This window comes from Canis lupus, chromosome 37 (assembly GCF_048164855.1).
Source record: "Canis lupus baileyi chromosome 37, mCanLup2.hap1, whole genome shotgun sequence".
NCBI classification, from domain to species: Eukaryota; Metazoa; Chordata; class Mammalia; order Carnivora; family Canidae; genus Canis; species Canis lupus.
The window spans coordinates 4,881,546-4,904,543 of record NC_132874.1 but is presented as its reverse complement, the minus strand read 5'-3'; the positions used below and the strand labels follow the sequence as shown (position 1 = coordinate 4,904,543).

The window sequence follows — 22,998 nt, the reverse complement described above, 5'->3', positions numbered from 1 at the left end:
AGCTGCCGCCGCCACCGTGGTTGTTCCTCCTGGGGCCTCACGGGGTAAACAACCCCCACTGAGCCCTGCACCAGGCAGGGGGCACAGCAGCTCCCCCAAGTGCTAACACCTGGAAATCAGCACAACAGGTCCCTCCCCCAGAAGACCAGCGAGACGGACCTGTTCCAGGGGACGTCAAGGGACTTAAAGTATACAGAATCAGAAGATACTCCCCCGTGGTTTTTTTTTTTTTTTCTTTTTGATTTTTGATTGCTTCCGCCACCTTTTTTTTTCACCTTTCTTTCTTTTTCTTTCTCTTTTTCTTCTCTTTTTTCCTTTTTTTCTTCCCTTTTTCTTTTTTCTTTTTCTCTTTTCTTTCCTTCTCTCTCTCTCTTTTTCTCCTTTTCCCAATACAACTTGTTTTTGGCCACTCTGCACTGAGCAAAATGACTAGAAGGAAAACCTCACCTCAAAAGAAAGAATCAGAAACAGTCCTCTCTCCCACAGAGTTACAAAATCTGGATTACAATTCAATGTCAGAAAGCCAATTCAGAAGCACTATTATACAGCTACTGGTGGCTCTAGAAAAAAGTATAAAGGACTCAAGAGACTTCATGACTGCAGAATTTAGATCCAATCAGGCAGAAATTAAAAATCAATTGAATGAGATGCAATCCAAACTAGAAGTCCTAACGACGAGGGTTAAGGACGTGGAAGAACGGGTGACTGACATAGAAGACAAGTTGACGGCAAAGAGGGAAACTGAGGAAAAAAGAAACAAACAATTAAAAGACCATGAAGATAGATTAAGGGAAATAAACGACAGCCTGAGGAAGAAAAACCTATGTTTAATTGGGGTTCCTGAGGGCACCGAAAGGAACAGAGGGAAGAATATGTATTTGAACAAATCCTAGCTGAAAACTTTCCTAATCTGGGAAGGGAAACAGGCATTCAGATCCAGGAAATAGAGAGATCCCCCCTAAAATCAGTGAAAACCGTTCAACACCTCGACATCTGATAGTTAAGCTTGCAAATTCCAAAGATAAAGAGAAGATCCTTAAAGCATCAAGAGACAAGAAATCCCTGACTTTTATGGGGAGGAGTATTAGGGTAACAGCAGACCTCTCCACAGAGACCTGGCAGGCCAGAAAGGGCTGGCAGGATATATTCAGGGTCCTAAATGAGAAGAACATGCAACCAAGAATACTTTATCCAGCAAGGCTCTCATTCAAAATGGAAGGAGAGATAAAGAGCTTCCAAGACAGCCAGCAACTGAAAGAATATGTGACCTCCAAACCAGCTCTGCAAGAAATTTTAAGGGGGACTCTTAAAATTCCCTTTTAAGAAGAAGTCCAGTGGAACAATCCACAAAAACAAGGACTGAATAGATATCATGATGACACTAAACTCATATCTTTCAAGAGTAACTCTGAACGTGAACGGGCTTAATGACCCCATCAAAAGGCGCAGGGTTTCAGACTGGATAAAAAAGCAGGACCCATCAATTTTCTGTCTACAAGAGACTCATTTTAGACTGAAGGACACCTACAACCTGAAAATAAAAGGTTGGAGAACCATTTACCATTCGAATGGTCCTCAAAAGAAAGCAGGGGTAGCCATCCTTATATCAGATAAACTAAAATTTACCCCGAAGACTGTAGTGAGAGATGAAGAGGGACACTAAATCATACTTAAAGGATCTATCCAACAAGAGGACTTAACAATCCTCAATATATATGCCCCGAATGTGGGAGCTGCCAAATATATAAGTCAATTAATAACCAAAGTGAAGAAATACTTAATAATACACTTATACTTGGTGACTTCAATCTAGCTCTTTCTATACTCGATAGGTCTTCTAAGCACAACATCTCCAAAGAAACGAGAGCTTTAAATGATACACTGGACCAGATGGATTTCACAGATATCTACAGAACTTTACATCCAAACTCAACTGAATACACATTCTTCTCAAATGCACATGGAACTTTCTCCAGAATAGACCACATACTGGGTCACAAATCGGGTCTGAACCGATACCAAAAGATTGGGATCGTCCCCTGCATATTCTCAGACCATAATGCCTTGAAATCAGAACTAAATCACAACAAGAAGTTTGGAAGGACCTCAAACACATGGAGGTTTAGGACCATCCTGCTAAAGATGAAAGGGTCAACCAGGAAATTAAGGAAGAATTAAAAAGATTCATGGAAACTAATGAGAATGAAGATGCAACCGTTCAAAATCTTTGGGATGCAGCAAAAGCAGTCCTAAGGGGGAAATACATCGCAATACAAGCATCCATTCAAAAACTGGAAAGAACTCAAATACAAAAGCTAACCTTACACATAAAGGAGCTAGAGAATAAACAGCAAATAGATCCTACACCCAGCAGAAGAAGAGAGTTAATAAAGATTCAAGCAGAACTCAACGTAATCGAGACCAGTAGAACTGTGGAACAGATCAACAGAACCAGGAGTTGGTTCTTTGAAAGAATTAATAAGATAGATAAACCAATAGCCAGCCTTATTAAAAAGAAGAGAGAGAAGACTCAAATTAATAAAATCATGAATGAGAAAGGAGAGATCACTACCAACACCAAGGAAATACAAACGATTTTAAAAACATATTATGAGCAGCTATACGCCAATAAATTAGGCAATCTAGAAGAAATGGACGCATTCCTGGAAAGCCACAAACTACCAAAACTGGAACAGGAAGAAATAGAAAACCTGAACAGGCCAATAACCAGGGAGGAAATTGAAGCAGTCATCAAAAACCTCCCAAGACACAAAAGTCCAGGGCCAGATGGCTTCCCAGGGGAATTCTATCAAACGTTTAAAGAAGAAACCATATCTATTCTACTAAAGCTGTTTGGAAAGATAGAAAGAGATGGAGTACTTCCAAATTCATTCTATGAGGCCAGCATCACCTTAATTCCAAAACCGGACAAAGACCCCACCAAAAAGAAGAATTACAGACCAATATCCCTCATGAAAATGGATGCAAAAAGTCTCAACAAGATACTAGCCAATAGGATCCAACAATACATTAAGAAAATTATTCACCATGACCAAGTAGGATTTATCCCCAGGACACAAGACTGGTTCAACACTCATAAAACAATCAATGTGATGCATCATATCAGCAAGAGAAAAACCAAGAACCATATGATCCTCTCATTAGATGCAGAGAAAGCATTTGACAAAATACAGCATCCATTCCTGATCAAAACTCTTCAGAGTGTAGGAATAGAGGGAACTTTCCTCAACATCTTAAAAACCATCTACAAAAAGCCCACAGCAAATATCATTCTCAATGGGGAAGCACTGGGAGCCTTTCCCCTAAGATCAGGAACAAGACAGGGATGTCCACTCTCACCACTGCTATTCAACATAGTACTGGAAGTCCTAGCCTCAGCAATCAGACAACAAAAAGACATTAAAGGCATTCAAATTGGCAAAGAAGAAGTCAAACTCTCCCTCTTCGCTGATGACATGATACTCTACATAGAAAACCCAAAAGCCTCCACCCCAAGATTGCTAGAACTCATAGAGCAATTTGGTAGTGTGGCAGGATACAAAATCAATGCCCAGAAACCAGTGGCATTTCTATACACTAACAATGAGATGAAGAAAGAGAAATTAAGGAGTCAATCCCATTTACAATTGCACCCAAAAGCATAAGATACCTAGGAATAAACCTAACCAAAGAGGTAAAGGATCTATACCCTCAAAACTATAGAACACTTCTGAAAGAAATTGAGAAAGACACAAAGAGATGGAAAAATATTCCATGCTCATGGATTGGCAGAATTAATATTGTGAAAATGTCAATGTTACCCAGGGCAATTTACACATTTAATGCAATCCCTATCAAAATACCATGGACTTTCTCAGAGAGTTAGAACAAATTATTTTAAGATTTGTGCGGAATCAGAAAAGACCCCGAATAGCCAGGGGAATTTTAAAAAAGAAAACCATATCTGGGGGCATCACAATGCCAGATTTCAGGTTGTACTACAAAGCTGTGGTCATCAAGACAGTGTGGTACTGGCACAAAAACAGACACATAGATCAATGGAACAGAATAGAGAACCCAGAGGTGGACCCTGAACTTTATGGTCAACTAATATTCGATAAAGGAGGAAAGACTATCCATTGGAAGAAAGACAGTCTCTTCAATAAACGGTGCTGGGAAAATTGGACATCCACATGCAGAAGAATGAAACTAGACCACTCTCTTGCACCATACACAAAGATAAACTCAAAATGGATGAAAGATCTAAATGTGAGACAAGACTCCATCAAAATCCTAGAGGAGAACACAGGCAACACCCTTTTTGAACTCGGCCACAGTAACTTCTTGCAAGATACATCCACGAAGGCAAAAGAAACAAAAGCAAAAATGAACTATTGGGACTTCATCAAGATAAGAAGCTTTTGCACAGCAAAGAATACAGTCAACAAAACTAAAAGCCTACAGAATGGGAGAAGATATTGGCAAATGACGTATCAGATAAAGGGCTAGTTTCCAAGATCTATAAAGAACTTATTAAACTCAACACCAAAGAAACAAACAATCCAATCATAAAATGGCCAAAAGACGTGAAGAGAAATCTCACAGAGGAAGACATAGACATGACCAACATGCACATGAGAAAATGCTCTGCATCACTTGCCATCAGGGAAATACAAATCAAAACCACAATGAGATACCACCTCACACCAGTGAGAATGGGGAAAATTAAAAAGGCAGGAAACCACAAATGTTGGAGAGGATGCGGAGAAAAGGGAACCCTCTTACACTGTTGGTGGGAATGTGAACTGGTGCAGCCACTCTGGAAAACTGTGTGGAGGTTCCTCAAAGAGTTAAAAATAGACCTGCCCTACGACCCAGCAATTGCACTGTTTGGGATTTACCCCAAAGATACAGATGCAATGAAACGCAGGGACACTTGCACTCCAATGTTTATAGCAGCAATGGCCACAGTAGCCAAACTGTGGAAGGAGCCTCAGTGTCCATCAAAAGATGAATGGATAAAGAAGATGTGGTCTATGTATCCAATGGAATATTCCTCAGCCATTAGAAACGACAAATACCCACCATTTGCTTCGATGTGGATGGAACTGGAGGGTATTAAGTAAGTCAATCGGAGAAGGACAAACATTATATGTTCTCATTCATTTGGGGAATATAAATAATAGTGAAAGGGAATATAAGGGAAGGGAAAAGAAATGTGTGGGAAATATCAGAAAGGGAGACAGAAAGTAAAGACTGCTAACTCTGGGAAATGAACTAGGGGTGGTGGAAGGGGAGGAGGGCAGGGGGTGGGGGTGAATGGGTGACGGGCACTGAGGGGGGCACTTGACGGGATGAGCACTGGGTGTTATTCTGTATGTTGGTAAATTAAACACCAATAAAAAATAAATTTATTAAAAAAAAGTATCAGAAGCAACAATGGCAAAACATTAGGATTTGATAGATCTGGGTAGTGGGTACATTGGTATCATTTTGTTATGCTTTATGCTTTGCATACATATGAAATATCTCCTAATATCAAAAGGCAAAAAGGTTAAAAATATAAAATAAGTTGAATTAGTATCACAATAAAATAGAATGCATTTTATATTATTAAATGTTAAAGTATCTAAATTGCACTGTGCCTGTCCAATTCCTAAATATTGCATATGGAAATGCATTGTGTAAATTTGAACTACATTAGTACAGGGTTATTTTGTTTTTAGGAGGAAAATTCCACTAACTTGATGTAGGAACATCAACATGCAAATTAATAATATACCCACAGCTTACATTACACCAGACAAAACCCAATTGTCACAGTGGGCTGAGCCAACAAACAAACCACCTATATCCCAAAACTCAAGTTGATAAACCAGAAACGTGGTTTATGATTATTATATAATCATAATAAACCTCATTGGACAGGCAATTGTGAAAGTTATTGTGCTGCTAGTCCCTTCACGAGCCTGAATTTGGATTTCAGTCAGGAGCTCCACATTCTTCTTCTACGACGTGGATCTCCATCCTTGGAGCTGGTGGCCAACCTGGCCGGTGGCATCATCCTATATTGGGTATCTCAGAGTATCTACGCATTGTTATTTTTTATAATATTTTCAAAGATAGTTCCTGAATATGTATGGTCACAGCTCTTCATAAAGTAGTTTTTATGTATCTTGTTAACAATACACTGGATTTTAATCAGTGGTTCTTTAAATCATCTTATCTAATTTTCTGAGCAGCATTCTATGTATTTTTATTACTCTCATTTTACAAATCAGAAAAATGTGGCTCAGCTACATTATACAAGTTGCTAAAGAAATGACAGAGCTTTGATTCAAATGCAGTAGGACTTCTAACATTCAGTTACTCAGCAATTCCCTTCTACCAGCCTACTCCCTTAAGGGTGGGGATAAGAAACCATTGCGTCAGTCCCCTTGGGCTTTTAGCAGATTCACAAGCCAAACTCATACAATATTATATTATGGGAATCATAGAAATCATCTCTTTTAATCATCTCGTGTTTTTATTGTCTTATTTTTATAATTTTACTTTCATATTGCAGATATTACATATAGTTAATTCAATGCAGACCTCATATAAACAAAACTTGAAAACAAGAGCCTCTGAAATGTTCACCCATCAGTTGTAACACTCTGAGTAATTCCATGCATGTAACTACAATGCTTTTCATGAGTCTTAATATATTCTCCATAAATATTAATACTGTCTTTACACATGAATAAGAATATATTCAATATTTTTCAACTTGATTTTTTTCAGTTCATATGTCTAGGACACAGTTTGCTCGTCCATATATTACCTACTTCTTTATTTTCAAGGGCTACGTAGGTTTTCATTATCTAACCAGTTTCATATTGGTGTGCATTGAGATTATTCTTTTTCTTTAAGATTTTATTTATTTATGAGAGAGAGAAAGATCTCAGGCATAAGCGGGAGGGAGGGGCAGAGGGAGAGGGAGAAGCAGACTACCTGCTAAGCAGGGAGCCTGACATGTAGCTCAATTGCAGGACCCTGGGATTATGACTTGAGCAGAAAGCAGACATTTAACCAACAGAGCCACTCAGGCACCCCTGAGATTCTTTTCGGTTGCTTTATGAAGGAAGCTACAAGAAACTTTCTTGTAGATGTCCTCTCAAACATTTGTGGAAATGTTTATGCAGAATAAAATCCAAGTAGAAGTGCTAAATATAAGGGTATAAACATGTTTAATTTTTATAAATATTGCTGAATTGCCCTCAAGTAAAGACTATCCAGTCCCACTAACATTACACTTTTAAATAAATTTTAGCATGCTTCAAGGCTGGTGAATTTCAGCACTAAAAATGTGGCAGTTCATGATCCACTATTAGAAAATGTTATTAACAATGTTTGCCAAGTCTTTCTCTCAGCATTGCTATAAAGACCAAATAGAACACTCTGCATGTTGTAAGAGCTCTTATTCCAAAACCCAGTCTCTTAATAAAGAGTACCTATATATAGTAAAAAGTACCTGCATATGTATAAACAATATGAACAAGTTTTACAATGAAAAGTAAATATCCCTTCCATACCAGATGCCCAGTCTGTATCTGTGAAGGCACAGAAACATTGTTTAAGCCTAGTATAATATGCACATATATGTGTACCTCCCCCCCACCCCAACACACACTAGATGATGTTTTTGATGGTGTGGCAGATTGTATTCAAAACCTATTTTTAAACTTCCGACATGCAGATGTGCAAAAGCCTATATTCTCTAGAATTCCTTATAACTAGGATTCCAGATGTGTTGTATTCCCTGCTACAATGATACAGTGCTGTGAGATTTCCAAAAAGAAAACGGGGCAATGGTGCTGCTTTTACGCTTTTGCATTTGCTGCTGAGGAGCCAAATCGTGGAGGCCTTTGGTTTTTCCTGGCAGCCTTAGCAGAGATCTCGATACCAAGTAACTACCCATCAAGAGTCAAGGTATAGGACACCCATCTTGATGCAGACTGGTTCTGGCCAGGTCATTAAAAGGAAATGCCTGGGACGCCTGGGTGGCTCAGCGGTTAAGCATCTGCCTTTGGCCCAGAGCGTGATTCTGGAGTCTGCAGATCGAGTCCCACATCAGGCTTCCTGTGTGGAGCCTGCTTCTCCCTCTGACTGTGTCTCTGCCTCTTTCTCTCTCTGTGTCTCCCATGAATAAATAAATAAAATCTTTAAATAAATAAATAAAAGGAAAAAAGCCTTATCTTGATGGAGACAGAAATATGAGTCAACAAGCCAATGGGACTTATGGTACCTATCACTTCTTTCTAACACATGCATCACACATAACTTCAGTCCGTGTATTATGTACCTGAATGTTCTATGTGACATTTAAGTATTTTTTCATAATTCCAATAGTGTAATCTGATTTAATTTAATCTGTACTGAAATAACTTTTTCCACCTTTTCATTTTTATAGTTATTGAATCATTTTGTTGTCAAGAATATATTTGTATAAATATGATATAGCATCTGATGACTAACTTGAATTATACCTGATATGAATTTTCTTTTACCTTTATCCTTCTCCTATTCATTCCATATACTGATTTTACAAATCTATAATTATTTTTTATTCTAAGATCTCTGAGAACTATTTGTTCTTTTTTCATAACTTTGTTTACTGAATTGTATTCATTTATTTATATGCTTTACTATATTTCCAGTTTTCTCCCTTATCTAAGGTTTGTGTTTAATTTTGTTTTCATTAAAGTATAATGTAAATGCATTAAAAACAGTACAGCACTCAGTTCTGCAAGTTTTGACAAACACATAATCATATAAGTACCTACTGCCTCAGTGAAGATACTCCTCACCTGAAAAAAAGTCTTCCTTGTTTCTTTGAAACTAACCCCTGGCTTCACTCCTGTTTCCTAGTGACCACTGATAGCTTGGCTTTGCAAGAATGTCATAAAAATGAAATCATAAAATATGTGGCTCTTGGAGTCTGGCTTCTTTTGCTTAGCATAATGCATTAGCAATCCACCCATGCTTTTGAGTGCGTCGGGGATGTGTTGCTTTTTATCACTGAGTAGCAGTTCATTGAATGGATATACCACAATTTGTTTACCCAGTCCCCAGCTGCAGGTGTCTGTATGTGCATACATCTTAATTTCTCTTAGATAAATGCGTAGGACTGGGATTGCTGGAGCATACAGTAAGTGCATGTTTAACTTTATAGGAAACATCAAATGTTTTTCCAGAGTGTTTTAACCATTTTGCATTGCCATTCACAATACATGGGAGCTGTAGTTTTCCACAGCCTTGTTAGTTCTTGGTAATGGCAGTTTTGTTTCGTTCTGTTTTGTTTGCCATTCTAATATGTATGTATTGGTGTCTTATTGTGGTTTTAATTTGCATTTTCCTAATGACTAATGATAGTGAGCATCTTTTTACATGTTTACTTATCATCCACAGATCTTTTTTTAGCAAGTAACTGCTCAATTATTTTGTCCATTGTATTGTTGAATTGTTTTTTTTTTTTTGCATTATTTTTGACTTCTGACAATCCTGTATATATTCTGAATATTAGTCCTTTAATCAATATGTAATTTGTATATCGGTGATTGGTCTTTTCTATGACTTATTTTAATTACCTTAGCAGAGTCCTTCAGAAAGCAGATATTCATATAATTGATAAAGTCCCAATTAGCAGCTCATTTTCTTTATGAGTTCTGCTTTTGGTGTCACACCTAGGAAATTTGTGTGTAGCCCAGATCACATGATTTTCTCTTCTATATTCTCCTAGAAGTCTTATAGCTTTCGACTTTACATTTAACCCTATAATCCACTGTGAGTTCATCATTCGTATGTGATGCAAAGTATGAACTGAGGATTATCCAGTGTGTGTCTAGTGCCATTCATTCCTTATCCCGTCTCCATTGAAGGTGTACTAGCTGTTTTAAAAGTGTGTATTTATTTTCCTCAGGTGTAAGTCATTGTTTTTAGTGAGTTTGACATTCATTTTTTTTGTTCTAGCTTCTCATTAATATTTGGTGAATTTCGATTCTGTTTTCATCTTTGCAGTTGAGATTGTTATTCAAATTATCTGCCCCCCCCCCCCCCGCCCCGTTTGTGTAGCCCGATTTGGTGATGTAGGGATCTCAGCAGCAGGTCTCATGGTCATAAATGATTCATCTCAGACACTGTCATCCTCCTCGGCAGAGATGGCATAATCAGCTTGCTTGCTCAGCACTTTCATGGGGAGACGCACATTCTTCCCACTGCTGAGTAGTCCGCCTCCTGCTTCTACTCCCACTGGCTCTCTCTGCACCCCTCCTAATGCTAGTTTCCATCAGGTAACCTTCATGTTGCTCTCCCACTTCCATGATCACGTCTGTGTCTGCACGTCCACATTTTCTCCCTGTGAGAAGAACAGCTACTCAACAGATATCCTTAAAACAAACCAATACAAATGAATTCATCTCAGGGAATTTCATAATGTCCTGTATACTGGTGTGACTTGAAGTGTCTCTAAAAGAATGTGAAGACTAACCATGTGAGGAAGAGGAAGAAAATCCAACATCAGAAGCTCATTCTCACGGGTGGTCTGGAAGTCACAAAAGCTCTTTGGCTTCATACTTCTCTTCTGCTTCAAGTTCTCAGATTCAATGACACTATATCAAAAATGTGTAAAGCTAATCACTTTAAATTGCATTCAATTTGTGTGGTATGTCTCAGTGCTTCTCCGCACCTAAATAATTAATATCTACTTATCCTGAGTTATGTTAAATTACTACATAGCTGACCTACTTTATAAGATTAATCTTTAGTAATACAATTAAAATTAAATGCTTATTGATTATGTAATTTTAAGCTCATTGCTAAGAAAAATTATTGTACATATTTGTTGTCCCCAGTTCTTCCTTGGCTTTAAATAACTTAATCAAATACTTAGAAGGATCACATAAAGTGCTTGTTAGAAAGAGAACCAATGTATTGTAAAATAAAATTAAGTGAAACTATGAGTATTTCTTAGAATAAAACCAAAGCAATATGCTTATATTCTGAAACCCTAAAAAAAAAAAAAAAAAGAAAGTTTGAGAAGGAACTTTCTTTCTCATTGTTTATGTGAAAATCATCACATTTTCTGCAGTGACATGCTATTCAAGAGCTTGTTAGACAATGTTAAACTTATGGGTAAGGTAAATCATACAAGAAGATGTGATCATTTTACATACATTATGGTATCTGTACATATTAACATGATTAAACATTAAAGAAATTTTAAAATATAGAGGTTTGTATTCCCATAAGGAACTGAACATTTAGCTAAAAGAAAAATATTTGGATACCTGATTTTTGTAGCTATCATTTAAACGAAGGTAGAAAAAAATTATCTGGGTTATCATTTCATAGTTCTGTACAGAAAATAGAATTTTCTCTACATCAGAGCATCCAAAGGAGGAAAGTTTTGAGATCTCAGTACAGAACTAATTGGATTTGCCTACATTACTAAACCCACGCATTATATCCTAAAGAGAGATACATAAAAAACATTTCATATTTGGGAGCATCTGGGTGGCTGAGTCCATTAAGAGTCTAACTCTTGATTTCAGCTCAGGCCATGACCTCAGGGTCTTGAGACTTCATCAGGGATACTGCTTAAGATTCTCTCTCCCTCTCCTTCCATCCCCCCACCCTTTCCCCACCCCTCAAATAAATAAATCTTTAAAAAAAAATTACTCCACACTTGCTGAGATGATGGTTAGAAAAGCTAGCAGAACCAATATCATCACGTTTCCCACTTTATTTTCAGAAATTCACCTTTTCAGGCAAATTCCAATAACTTTGAATCAAGAGCTCAAAAGTCATCAAGTTGGATAAGGAGGGAATCAGAGACCCAGTGATGGCCAAGCACAGATAATGATCTCTGTCTTCTGGTTAAAGTGCCTGTCCCAGAAAACCGGGTGTCAAGGGCTTCACGTTCTGAGCACAAGATGATAGAATTCCTCCAACACATCATGAAGGGTAGACCTGACTTCACTTCCCCTGAGCAAAGAGGACAAATGAAGGACCCGAAAAAATACACTTGTGATCCTGAACTAGAGGAGGAAACTGTAGATGCTGTTGTTGGTGATGGAAATATCCTAGGCCTCCCAGCTAGATTAATTTCATGTCAGCTACATGAATAAGTGTTCTTCACTTGTTAAAAAAAAAAAATCTGTGCTTTGATAACGCAGCAAATTTCAACTCAGCAAAATGCTGACAGGACTAGTTCTGATGTTTGCCAATTATTTGAGAGAGCTCCATTTTCTAACACAAATGGCATTTAAAATATATGAACTAAAAACTTCAAACACGTGTCACGTCAAGCCCTCCCCTTTGACTTTTTTGGTCCACATCTCCTAGATCATACAAGCAGTAGTAGCTCTTAATGCTCTTTATAGTTAGTTTCAAATGGTAACTACTATTCTTGCTTAATAACAATTGTTATTTTCTATGCAACGGTCTTATCCTTAAACATTTCTTTTTTAAACCTAAATTTAGGCTTATATTTTACAAATGAATAATTACCATGAAAACCTGTCTAAAAATCCTTAATAATATTTTAATGATGAAATTACTAGAACAAACACAAATGTTAGCGGGTTTATATTTGGCTTATGTTTAGATCTCCAGTGGATTTTAATCTACTCATAGTTATACAGAATTTTTCTCAGATACTGACTACTTACCCAAATTATCTGACCCAAACAGAAAAAGTTACCAAATTAACAGTATTTTAGGAATCGGGAGAGACTATACAAATAAGATAGTCCATCATCCTTATTTGACTACTTAGGAAATGGAAATCAAGAAGTTACTGAATCACAGAATGGCTAAGGTTGCATACCTAGCGAGTGACAATGCCCAAATCAAATGTAAGTTCTGTAATGCCCAAGTTATAAGTAATTTTATTATTACTTTTTATTTTGTTCCTTTGTTTTTTTTGTTTAGTTTTTATGTTTATTTTGCCTGCTTGGTTTCATACCCAGAACTTTAAGAGAGAAAACCAAGATGATTTTCTTATGAGACTTTATCAGACAGAATTATTTTATTTAAAGTGTATTTTAATTTTAAAAAATGTATTATGATTTATTACATTCTCAACGAAATCTTTGAGGAAGTGTAAAAGAAAGACAATAAGGATTCCCACATGATAAAAACTATTATTATGAATGACCAAAAGAAAAAATAACCTGAAGTAAATAAGTATTGTTGAATCTGACTCTTTAGGTAAAAAAACAAAGTCTTACACAAATGCAGATCACCTTTATAAAATAATCATTAAAAATTCATTAGCATTGATTAATAGTTGAAAATGAAATTAGAACTATTTCAGAGACTCTTAGAAGTCATACTTACATGAAGCAAATGTTTTAGGGAAAAGGAAACAAAAAACTCAAAGTCATCACAGAACCATCCGTTATTGAGAGAACATTTTTTAAAATCAAGATTCAGATAAACAGACTCTAACAACACATGGAGTCAGGTGGGAAATAAAAACAGCAGTTGTTTCTAAAGGGCAGCCTGACTGTTGGCAGATGGATGGTATGCCTCTCAAGGGAAGGGAAGGAAACACGTCATCCATGTGGACATGGGGTAACTGTTCTCCATAGTTTGGGAGGACCCCGTTTCTTGAGGGACAAAGGGTCAGAAAGGAAGCACCAAGATCTTGCAGGGGGGTCCAGAACAGGTGAGATTGCCTCAGAGAGAGGCCACCAGGTAGGGATGCATGAGCAGCATCTCTTGGTCCACAGGAACAGGGACAGCTCCTGGCTTCCTTGCTGAGGAGGAGCCCGCTCCTTCAGGGAGCCCAGCCAGGTGCGTACCAGCCCGTGCCAAGTGGACACGTTTGGGGAAGTGAAGTGTGGCAGCAGGGCAGTGGTGACCGCAGTGCAAAGTGCTATGACTCTCTGGAATCCTGGGAACTGTTCGTGCAGGAGAACCACTGCATGACCCCAGCAGCCTCCTGGACACGGGGAGACAGCCGCTGCCAAGTGCCCTGGGGTTTGACATCCTATGAAGCCAGAAGGAAAAATCTATAGAAACTGCCATTCCAGCAGGCATACTTGTTTGCTCAACATGGAGTGACTCTTGTTATTCTCATACTTCCTCAAGTAAACCCAGTCGAGAGACCTGGCTGCTAAAAAATTTAAGAGGACATCACTTTACCTTCTTTTCCAGTTTTCTTTGTGCCTCCACTATGTTATGCTAGGCACTTTTTCAAAACAGCTCGATTCTTTATTTCAGTTCAGCAGAAGAGGGATCCAAAAGTTATAGTAGATTCATAGTTGGAATTAGAAACACGTGTTTTCTCTGCATTTCTATGAAACGAGGATGAACATATCAATTTTTCAAATAAAAGCAAAAAGTAGCTTTGAATTAAGGGAAATATGGGTATTCATTTGATCAGATTTAACCTCAAATTACCTTTATGTGTATGCACTGGGAAACAGGCAAGGAGATAAGACTCAGAGTGGCAGGAGAAAAAAGAAGAATCCTACTAACTCAGAAGCAATTTGGGTTATTCAGACGACAACAGTTGACACTTAGAAAATATGTAATATTGAGGTCTTATGAATCTGTCCTGCTTTTAACAGAGTGTTGATTTTCCTGAAGACACTCTGGACTTTAATTTTAGCCTGTAAAATAAGCTTCTCAAGAGTCAAATTCTCTCTGGATTTAACAAAATCTATGTACCTAGATTGCTTTCTGTTTTAAAAGTAAATAGGTAATTCTAGAACAAAGATCATCTGGTATGTGAACAGTGAGCAGATTCCCAAAAAATTGGTGATTGCATATAAATTAAAAATATGTATTATTTCTCTTTAAAATTACATTTACACTAAATTTCTCTCAACTGTAGGCTTGGATGTTTTGTTATTTGGGGAGTTCTAAAACACATGAAAATCAATAAAGACCATAGATCAAAGGACTCAATATTTTGATAAATTCTAGAATGTGTAATCCTGCATCTTGCGCCTATTCACTGAAAAACTGTTCACTAGCCATGCAGGAGTCCAAACCTGTGTCAAGGTGGAAAGATCTGTGAGGGAAAAGCGGCCTTCCTAACATTCTATTTAGGGCCTACTTTGGATTAGAGTATTTTGTCCAATGCCAAGGAGTCACAAAGTTTCCAGTTTCTTTCCTCTGCCTTTTCTTTTTTCATTTTTTTCTTTTGTCTTTTTTTTTTTTTTTTTTTTTAAGGTCCAGTTTATTCTTCACAGCCCCTAGCAAGGTTAATTCGGCTGTCCTGAGTGATTAATTGCTGTGCTCAGAAGTAAATATCCTGTGCCACATCAATTTCTTTGTATGTACTGTGTGTGGTCCCCTGCATTCATCTACGGATATGTGTATGTGGGACTGAGTGAAAACATACTCTCTCCCACCCCCACCTCTTTTTATCACAAAACAATCCCAACGTAGACATATTCCAGGAGCAGTATAGCTGCAAAGAGTAGAGATTTGCTGTGTTACAAAAGCATCACAATTAATGGCATTTTATACAGCTCAAAAAGTGTTTTTATCTGAAAACTTTCCTTTTGTGTGTTGTCAACATACCTTAATTTGAAGTTGAAAATCAAAGAATGGGACCGGGCAGCTTTTCTTTTTTTTCCTATATTTTTAGCATTCATCCAGCCAGCCTGTTGATGTTCAAAGACTACACACAAAGTACTTTAAGCAAATGGGCAGAATTAGCCTACACTAAATATTGCCACCAACACAAATGCTACTCATTATGTTAATGTCCGTACAGCTCAGGGGATCATGGTAAACTGAGGACAGGAACATCTTAGTGATTCGGGGTTGACCCAATGAGGAAGGATATCGGAAGTGGTGTCTTGACCATAAGTTATTGTGCAGCTCAGAATAAAATAAGTTAAAGGCATACAGAAGGAATTGTTTGTATATCTAGTTGGAGGTGTGAATCTTACTGCTGTGCAAATTAGAATGCATCTGCTTCTTTGTACATAAAGACATTTGTTGTACAATAAGTGATGTGACTGCAACAAGAACTCTGAGAAATGAACCACTGTTGCATAAAGAACTATCATTTTAAAAAAAAATAGTAAGTTGAAAGTATCGTATAAAGGATGCCTGAGTGGCTCAGCGGTTTAGCACCTGCCTTTGGCCCAGGGCATGATCCTGGAGTCCAGGACCCAGTCCCATATCAGGTTCCCTCCATGGAGCCTGCTTCCCCCTCTGCCTGTGTCTCTGCCTCTCATGAATAAATAAATACAATCTTAAAAAAAAAAAAAAAGAAAGTATCTTACAGTATATATATATATATATATATATATATATATGTATATATATGTGTGTGTGTGTGTGTATAAAATCTTCAGTTGAAAGAAAAAAATATGCACCATTAAGAATTTTAGCTTATATTTGAAATAAAAGATTAGTAAAATATTAATATTTTGCAGACTATATCAGCTAATCAAAATGGTGTGGTAGAATTGTGGAGAAATCATCCTGAGTCTGGAATATTTTAAGGAAGTAAAATAATAACAATAATCTTTATTAGCTGTCCACAAAGACCACATTTAGCCTTTAAAAACTCCACTTCTTTAGTCTGTACAGATGATTTTCCTCCAACATCCTCCGGACCACACAGAGCAGAACTGCAGTAGTAAATACCCACCAGATGAAAGTTCTTCAGGAAGGGGAGAGATTTTTGGCAATAATTTTGAGGAAAGGCAGTTACATATTATCAAAGGAGTATCCTGAAATTCTGAGAGATTGATACAAATGCAGGATGGCCTTCTGATCAGTGAGTCTGCAAGAGCTGAACTCTCTGGCCTGGGGAGGGCGGATGCAAGTATTTGAGGAGGAAGCTAGATAGGATTTATTGCAGAGATGAGCAGATGTAATAGGTCAGATCAGGTCACTTTACTGGGATGAATCTCTTGTGGGAGAGATTTGCAAACCAGAAGCCATCAGAAACCGATCTGGAATAGAATGGGAATATGAGATTACAGTGCAAATAGCAAGCCTATCAGTTTAAGACACGCTTTTTTATGTGTTTTGTTTTATTTGTAGTTGATGATATAGAGCAAAGCAGCCCAAGTTAATACCAACCTGTCCTGGGAGGAATAACTAGCCAAGGAAACCAACCATGGTTATCATGTCCTCCTCGAAATATGGAAGCCAACCTCTCTTTTTGAAGATTTTCCAGGAATGAATAAGAAAGTGTAACAAAATGCTAAAACAGGAGTTATTCTTCTTTTTCATGAAGGATTACTGTGTGTCTAAACTTTATATTTCATTAGAAGTGCAGGAAAAGCATATTGGATCGGAACTTCATGATGACTCTTAAAACTAGGGCATGTTTTATAATTCCTGTTCCACAGATGAGAAATTTAACACTCAATCAAAATGAAGGTGGCAGAAACACTGCTGATCAGCTATCCACATGCTCCCCATCTATTTTGCAGATGCTCTTACCCTGAAGGTAGAGCCTTTTGATTTGAGTGGCCAACAGACCAGAAGCAGAAATGATGGTGTCATTCTGAGCTGGGGCAGTGAGCCTCCTCCCAGTCTTTCCCTTGCCCTGAGGGTTCTGGAACACACACAAAGTCTGTGTGTTCCAGATGGCCTCTCTGCACAGTGGAGGAGGCTGCCCAACATACAGTGGACAGCACAAGCAGGAGAAATATATCTATATGATATTATCCCCTGGATTTTAGGGTTCACACTGGTAGCCCCAAGAGATAAGTATTCTGACTAATGTAGAAACTGTACAGAGGATGGACTGGCACACTGGTGATTTAGGTTAGGAAGACACGAAACATCCCAGGATGGTGCCACACATGCTCGTATGGGAGGTGAGCCACAGGCCTATTGCTTTTGCAACTTAGTGAAAAGGCTTAAGAAGTAGAAAAGTGTTTTGTGAATTGCCCACTATTGGTAATATTTGGTAAGATGCTATAGATGTGAGGTGAGGAAATGAGAGGCAAGTAGAAATTTAAAGAAATAGATGATGTTCAAAAATTCAGGGACCAGATATATTGAGAAACTGCGTGCTTATAAACTCCAAGCAGGTGGGCAGGCCAGCATACAAACAAATGGAAATCCAAGGTTGGACAGGGGAACTATGAGGTCAAGAAGGCTTTAAGTGGCAAGAGTCCCATAAAACTTCGACTATATAGGAAATGCCTGAGCTCAAGTGTATGAAAGAAGTCAGGATCACACTAAGGGAGTCCTTCCACCACCACCACCACCACCACCACCACCACCACCACCACCACCCCGCAGCCAGCTCCCACCCATCCACTAGCTTACCCTACCTAGGCATTCATCAGAAGTGGGGCCTAAGCAAAAGGCTTGTATGCAAAAATCTTATTTGGGAAGAGAGAATGAGGGATATGAAGTGAGTCAAGGAAAAGGAAAACCAATAGGGAAATGCTTTCGGAGTTGGCCACTGCTCTAGACAATGCCATTAAGTTTTGCACAGTATTGTGAGATTTGCAGAGTTCATCTCAGAGCTGTATACCAAGGAATAGAAGGTGAGAGACTTTATCCATTGTGTCCCATTCCCCAAAATCCAAGAGTGGATACATTTAGATTCATTTCTTCAGCAATTCTACTTCTGGTGTATGAATGTGAAGGGTCCCTGAGGAGGTCACATCCAATATGACATCAAAGAACCCTGGAAGAAGAAGGAAAAGATACTTGACTCCAGTCTGTAGAAATGTACTGCTTGATTATGTTTGGAGGAAAGTGATCAAAACCCACGTGGGCCTGGGTGAGCAACAACAGAGAAATCAAAATATGGCACCCAGGCTTGGGCATGATGCACATGAGGGGGCCAGTAGAAACACAGCTGAGTTGACAGAAGTAAGCATCTAAGCAGAACAGAAAGGAGGAGGGAAATCAGATTAAGAGCCATGTTTCAAAGAGAATTTTGAGTAGACTTACTGGCCCATAGAACAGATGGGATGCAAAGAGACTGGAAGCCTACTAAGTTTTGTTGGTGGGGGTAATTGATACACTATTTTTCCAAATGAATTCCAAGCCTTAATCAAAATAAATAGGAAAATAAATAAAATCCCTTTCACACTTTGAAAATTGACATTCTCTGTAAGCTCCTTATTTTCCATATATATGGAAGCAGATCGCAAGAAAGTTGTGCAACTTGCCAAGTGGTCACATTCCTCAACATCTTTTTCAGATGTTGCCAAAGACGATGATGGAAAGGGCAAAACAGCCAGGAGGGTACAGCTGGAGTTCCCAGAAAGAAATGGAACACAGAAGAAATGTCTCAGGGAGAGGAACAAAAATGTAGTCCAAGTGCCTCCCACAATACAGGGAAGGGGGTTTTGCAGCTTCTGCTCTCTGTGATTTCATCACTGCCACAGGACATTTACAGCTCTATCCCATTCCTCTTCCTCCCCACTGGGGATTCTATTGCATCTCTCACTCCTGCTTCAACATTATATGTAGCGGATATATGTAGAGGGGGAGGAGCACAGATAATTTGCCATGTTTCACCCATGGGCCTCTGGAGCAAAAGGAACAACATTTGGGTGAAGAAGATATGGCCTACCCAGAAATCTTGGATTTGAGCTAACTGTGGTAACTAGATGGGACTCGGTGTCATCTCCCTTGAGGAGGGAGGGGGGTGTGATTTCTGTGCTGGAAGAATTGAATAGGATATTGAGTGACCCAAGGATTAACAGGCAGAGGTTGTTAAGGCATAACAAATATCTCTGTGCTTCTCTCTATTCCTCAGCCTTTCTGGAAGTTGGGTGGGAGATATGAAAGTAACCTGACCAAGGCAATAGGAGGGAAGGAAGTCATTTCTGATCTCAGGGAGTTCAGAAACACTGTGTCCCATCCTCCCTATCTGCCTGTGCCATAGTGAGGGGACTTTGGAGGCTTCATGTTCCACTAGATGTAGCCTGAATCCCACTGTTTAGAAGAACTCTTCTAAGGAGTGGCATCACCAGCCACAGATATTGACATGATTGAGAGTTCATTTTCTGTTACACCATGGAGATTTGAGAACCTGTGTGTTGTATTAATTACCCTCGCTAATATAATGAGAGGACTCAAACCTCATATGTGTAATTTGAAATCCCCTATTTTTTCAAGCATAGCAAAAAATAATAATTCATAATTTAAATTAGAGGGTTTGACAGCTGTCATCTATCTGCCCATTTCGTGTATCTGTTTCAATCAAACCCTTCTGAATTACTACCATGTCCATGCAATCCTGGTCAAACTGATGAGGGATGGGGAGGTCTGGGGAGGGATGGAGAAGAGGTCTGTGTTCGCCTTTCAAGTCTCAGCTCAGAGATGGCCTCATGTATGACTCTGTTCCTGACACGCTTCTTCCCTGAGAAGAGCTGACCATCTGTCTTGGTCTCCCCACTGAACTATTTAATCTCAAACACAAGAAACCAACTCTAGCTAGTTTATCCAGAAAAAAAAAATGTATTAATATATATTGGGTAACTTATCAATCCTTTGGTAGGACACAGAATAATCATAGAGGGCACACAGCCAAATGAATGCTCACAAGCACATCATAGAGCTGTTTCAATAGAGATTTCACTGTTACTATCCTGAGCATGGACCTTTCAGTTTCTACCACCAGCATGACAGTGTTAGGCATTTTATTAAAGGGGCTCCTCTCCTTCTGCTGCTCTGGAACTCAGAGCTGCCACCACCCACACAAGCCTGAGACTTTCTTTCACTAGCTTCCTCTTTAAAATCTAGCCTGTACCATAACTGAAAAGCAAAGCTGAAGAAGTGAACACGATGTCCTGAGAGAGGAAGGAGTAGGGAGCAAACAATTTGGGGGATTTCCCAAACATAAGAAACAGTTTCTGGGTCTCAGTGGCCAAAAGAAAGGACCAATTCCACTACATCCACGTACATCCTGCTCCCTGGAACCATTGCAGGCATGTAATAGACACTTAATAAGTATCTGTAGGATGGACGAAAATAACAAAGAGTGACCAGGATTGGAGCACTCAGTTATTGCCATTCACACAGCATCACTTTAAATGACACAAGAATGATTGCACTATACAGCGGGCCATATGGCTCCCGTGGGTTCAACCGAATTATTATTTCAGTCCCATTCAGTTCAATAGCAATCAAAGCCAGAGCTACAGAGAATGAGCTCCAAGTGACACACTCAGCCCCATCCTATGGACCAAGGAGAGGAGCTCAGCTTTAATAGGACGCTGAAGAAAACAGAGTAGGCTCCCACTATCAAAGTGAAGTGGGGAATTAGAGCAATTTCCCTGACACTCCAGACAAAAGTGGGCAGTTTGTCTGGATTATCTAGGTCACTGCTGCAAACTCTCAGATTCATTTTGCCCGTGGAGAGCTGTCCTATTAGCTCCAGTTACCACAGTAACTAACTCAAAAAAAAAAAAAAAAAAAAACACGCAGGATAAAAACATCCTCATTCCTACCAATCTCCATTTAACTATATTTAAATGTCCATAAATTTTGGTCATATTGATCTAGGCTGGATTTAAAAGAGCAACCCTTGGAGGTGGATTGCAGATGCCACACACTCTCCACCTGCTATATTGCGGAGTGCAGAATGCGTCAAATCAAGCTATAAAAAATGAAGATCCAATTCTCTCTCAGGCTGACTTGCAGGATTCCCTCATGATTATGATGGGAATGAATCATCCGCAATGATATTTAGGTTAGTAATGCCATTATAATAAAGTGTGTAATTTAGGTTAGACTCCATCATGTCGGGAGAATTGCCACAGACTCACCTCCTTCTCTGGCTCCTCGGCTTTGCCCCTGTGGCTTACTCAGGGCACTGTTAATTGACACAATTAAGAGTGAAGACTGATTTACAGGACCCAGAGGAGCCCTAGGAGAGTGAGGTTTATGTTCTCGGGAGAAGGTTTTATATACTCTATATTGACTTCCTTCCTGACATCCCAGTTCTTCTCCAAGTGCAAGAGCTAGGGTGGGGGAACCCACAGTAATACTGTTCCTGAAACTGCTCTCACTCATTCTAGTTTTATTTACTTAAATCAAATACCCTTTCCTGGTTCTGGTTTCCTTTTAGGGTTCTATTCCATTTGCCCATCCATTTGTCTTTCTAATAAATATATTCAATATAATAATAAAATAAATTCTTATTATTATATTATAAATAATTAATAATGAAATTATTTCCCCATGCTTAGAAAGGAAAAAAAAAAAAAAGCAAAAACACAATGGGATAAGTGCATTCCCCTCATTAGGTAAGGGAAATTCGTGTCTATTCCCATTAAGTGAGTTTAGCTTTTGAGATGCATACGGCATTTTGCCTTTCAGCTCACTGTTGAGATTCTTATTTACCAAGCGACCACTTGATCTGTCTAGCTTAACATCTTAACTAGGAAAATGAAAAAAGCCTGGAATTAAGTGGTTGTTTTTCACATGCAGAGTCAGAGAACAAAAGCAGAGACCCACATCTGTACTTATTTTAGTTCTGTGAGTCTTGCATCTCTTCTTAGGGGATCAGCACTAGCAAACTGCTGTTAACTGGGATAATTATACAGCACTCCGAGCAGTGAGCATAATAACACTGTGAGTGTCCAAGGGTTTGAACAATTTGGACTGATTTTGTATAGTGTATAATTTACAGTAAAGATTCAGAATGCCTTGTTTTCTTTTAAGAACAGCTTTCATCCTTTTGCTCTAGATCATTATATATGGAGACACATATTCATAGTCAGAGTTGATACAGATAAATCTAAACATCTGTGAAACTAGAATAATTTCATTGGCATTTACACTATGAAGCGGTGCCTCAGGCCTTTTCTGTAGCTGATTGTCAAAGCCCTAGAAGTCACCTACGTCTAGAAATGTCTCAAATCGGTAGACTGATATCAGGACTCTAATATTATTGTTAAAAAGTTAGTCAATGGGATCCCTGGGTGGCGCAGCGGTTTGGCGCCTGCCTTTGGCCCGGGGCACGATCCTGGAGACCCAGGATCAAATCCCACGTCG

The 22,998-nt window shown here is 38.7% G+C and overlaps 1 long non-coding RNA gene across 7 annotated transcripts in view; it reads right to left on the bottom strand.

The window, feature by feature from the left end:
• Positions 1-22,998, bottom strand: part of LOC140626009 (uncharacterized) — a 157,126-nt gene that overhangs the window by 78,986 nt on the left and 55,142 nt on the right. Inside the window, exons 5-7 of one of the 7 annotated variants that reach the window (XR_012025244.1) lie at positions 14,191-14,342; positions 10,529-10,649; positions 6,568-10,396 (exon numbers count right to left, since the gene is read on the bottom strand). The exons of 3 other annotated variants lie outside the window; for them this stretch is intronic. This is a non-coding gene — a long non-coding RNA (uncharacterized lncRNA). Of the gene's footprint in view, positions 1-6,567; positions 10,397-10,528; positions 10,650-14,190; positions 14,343-16,519; positions 16,971-22,998 lie in introns of those variants that run through there. 3 more of the 7 variants (XR_012025246.1, XR_012025248.1, XR_012025243.1) reach the window with 3 other exon arrangements.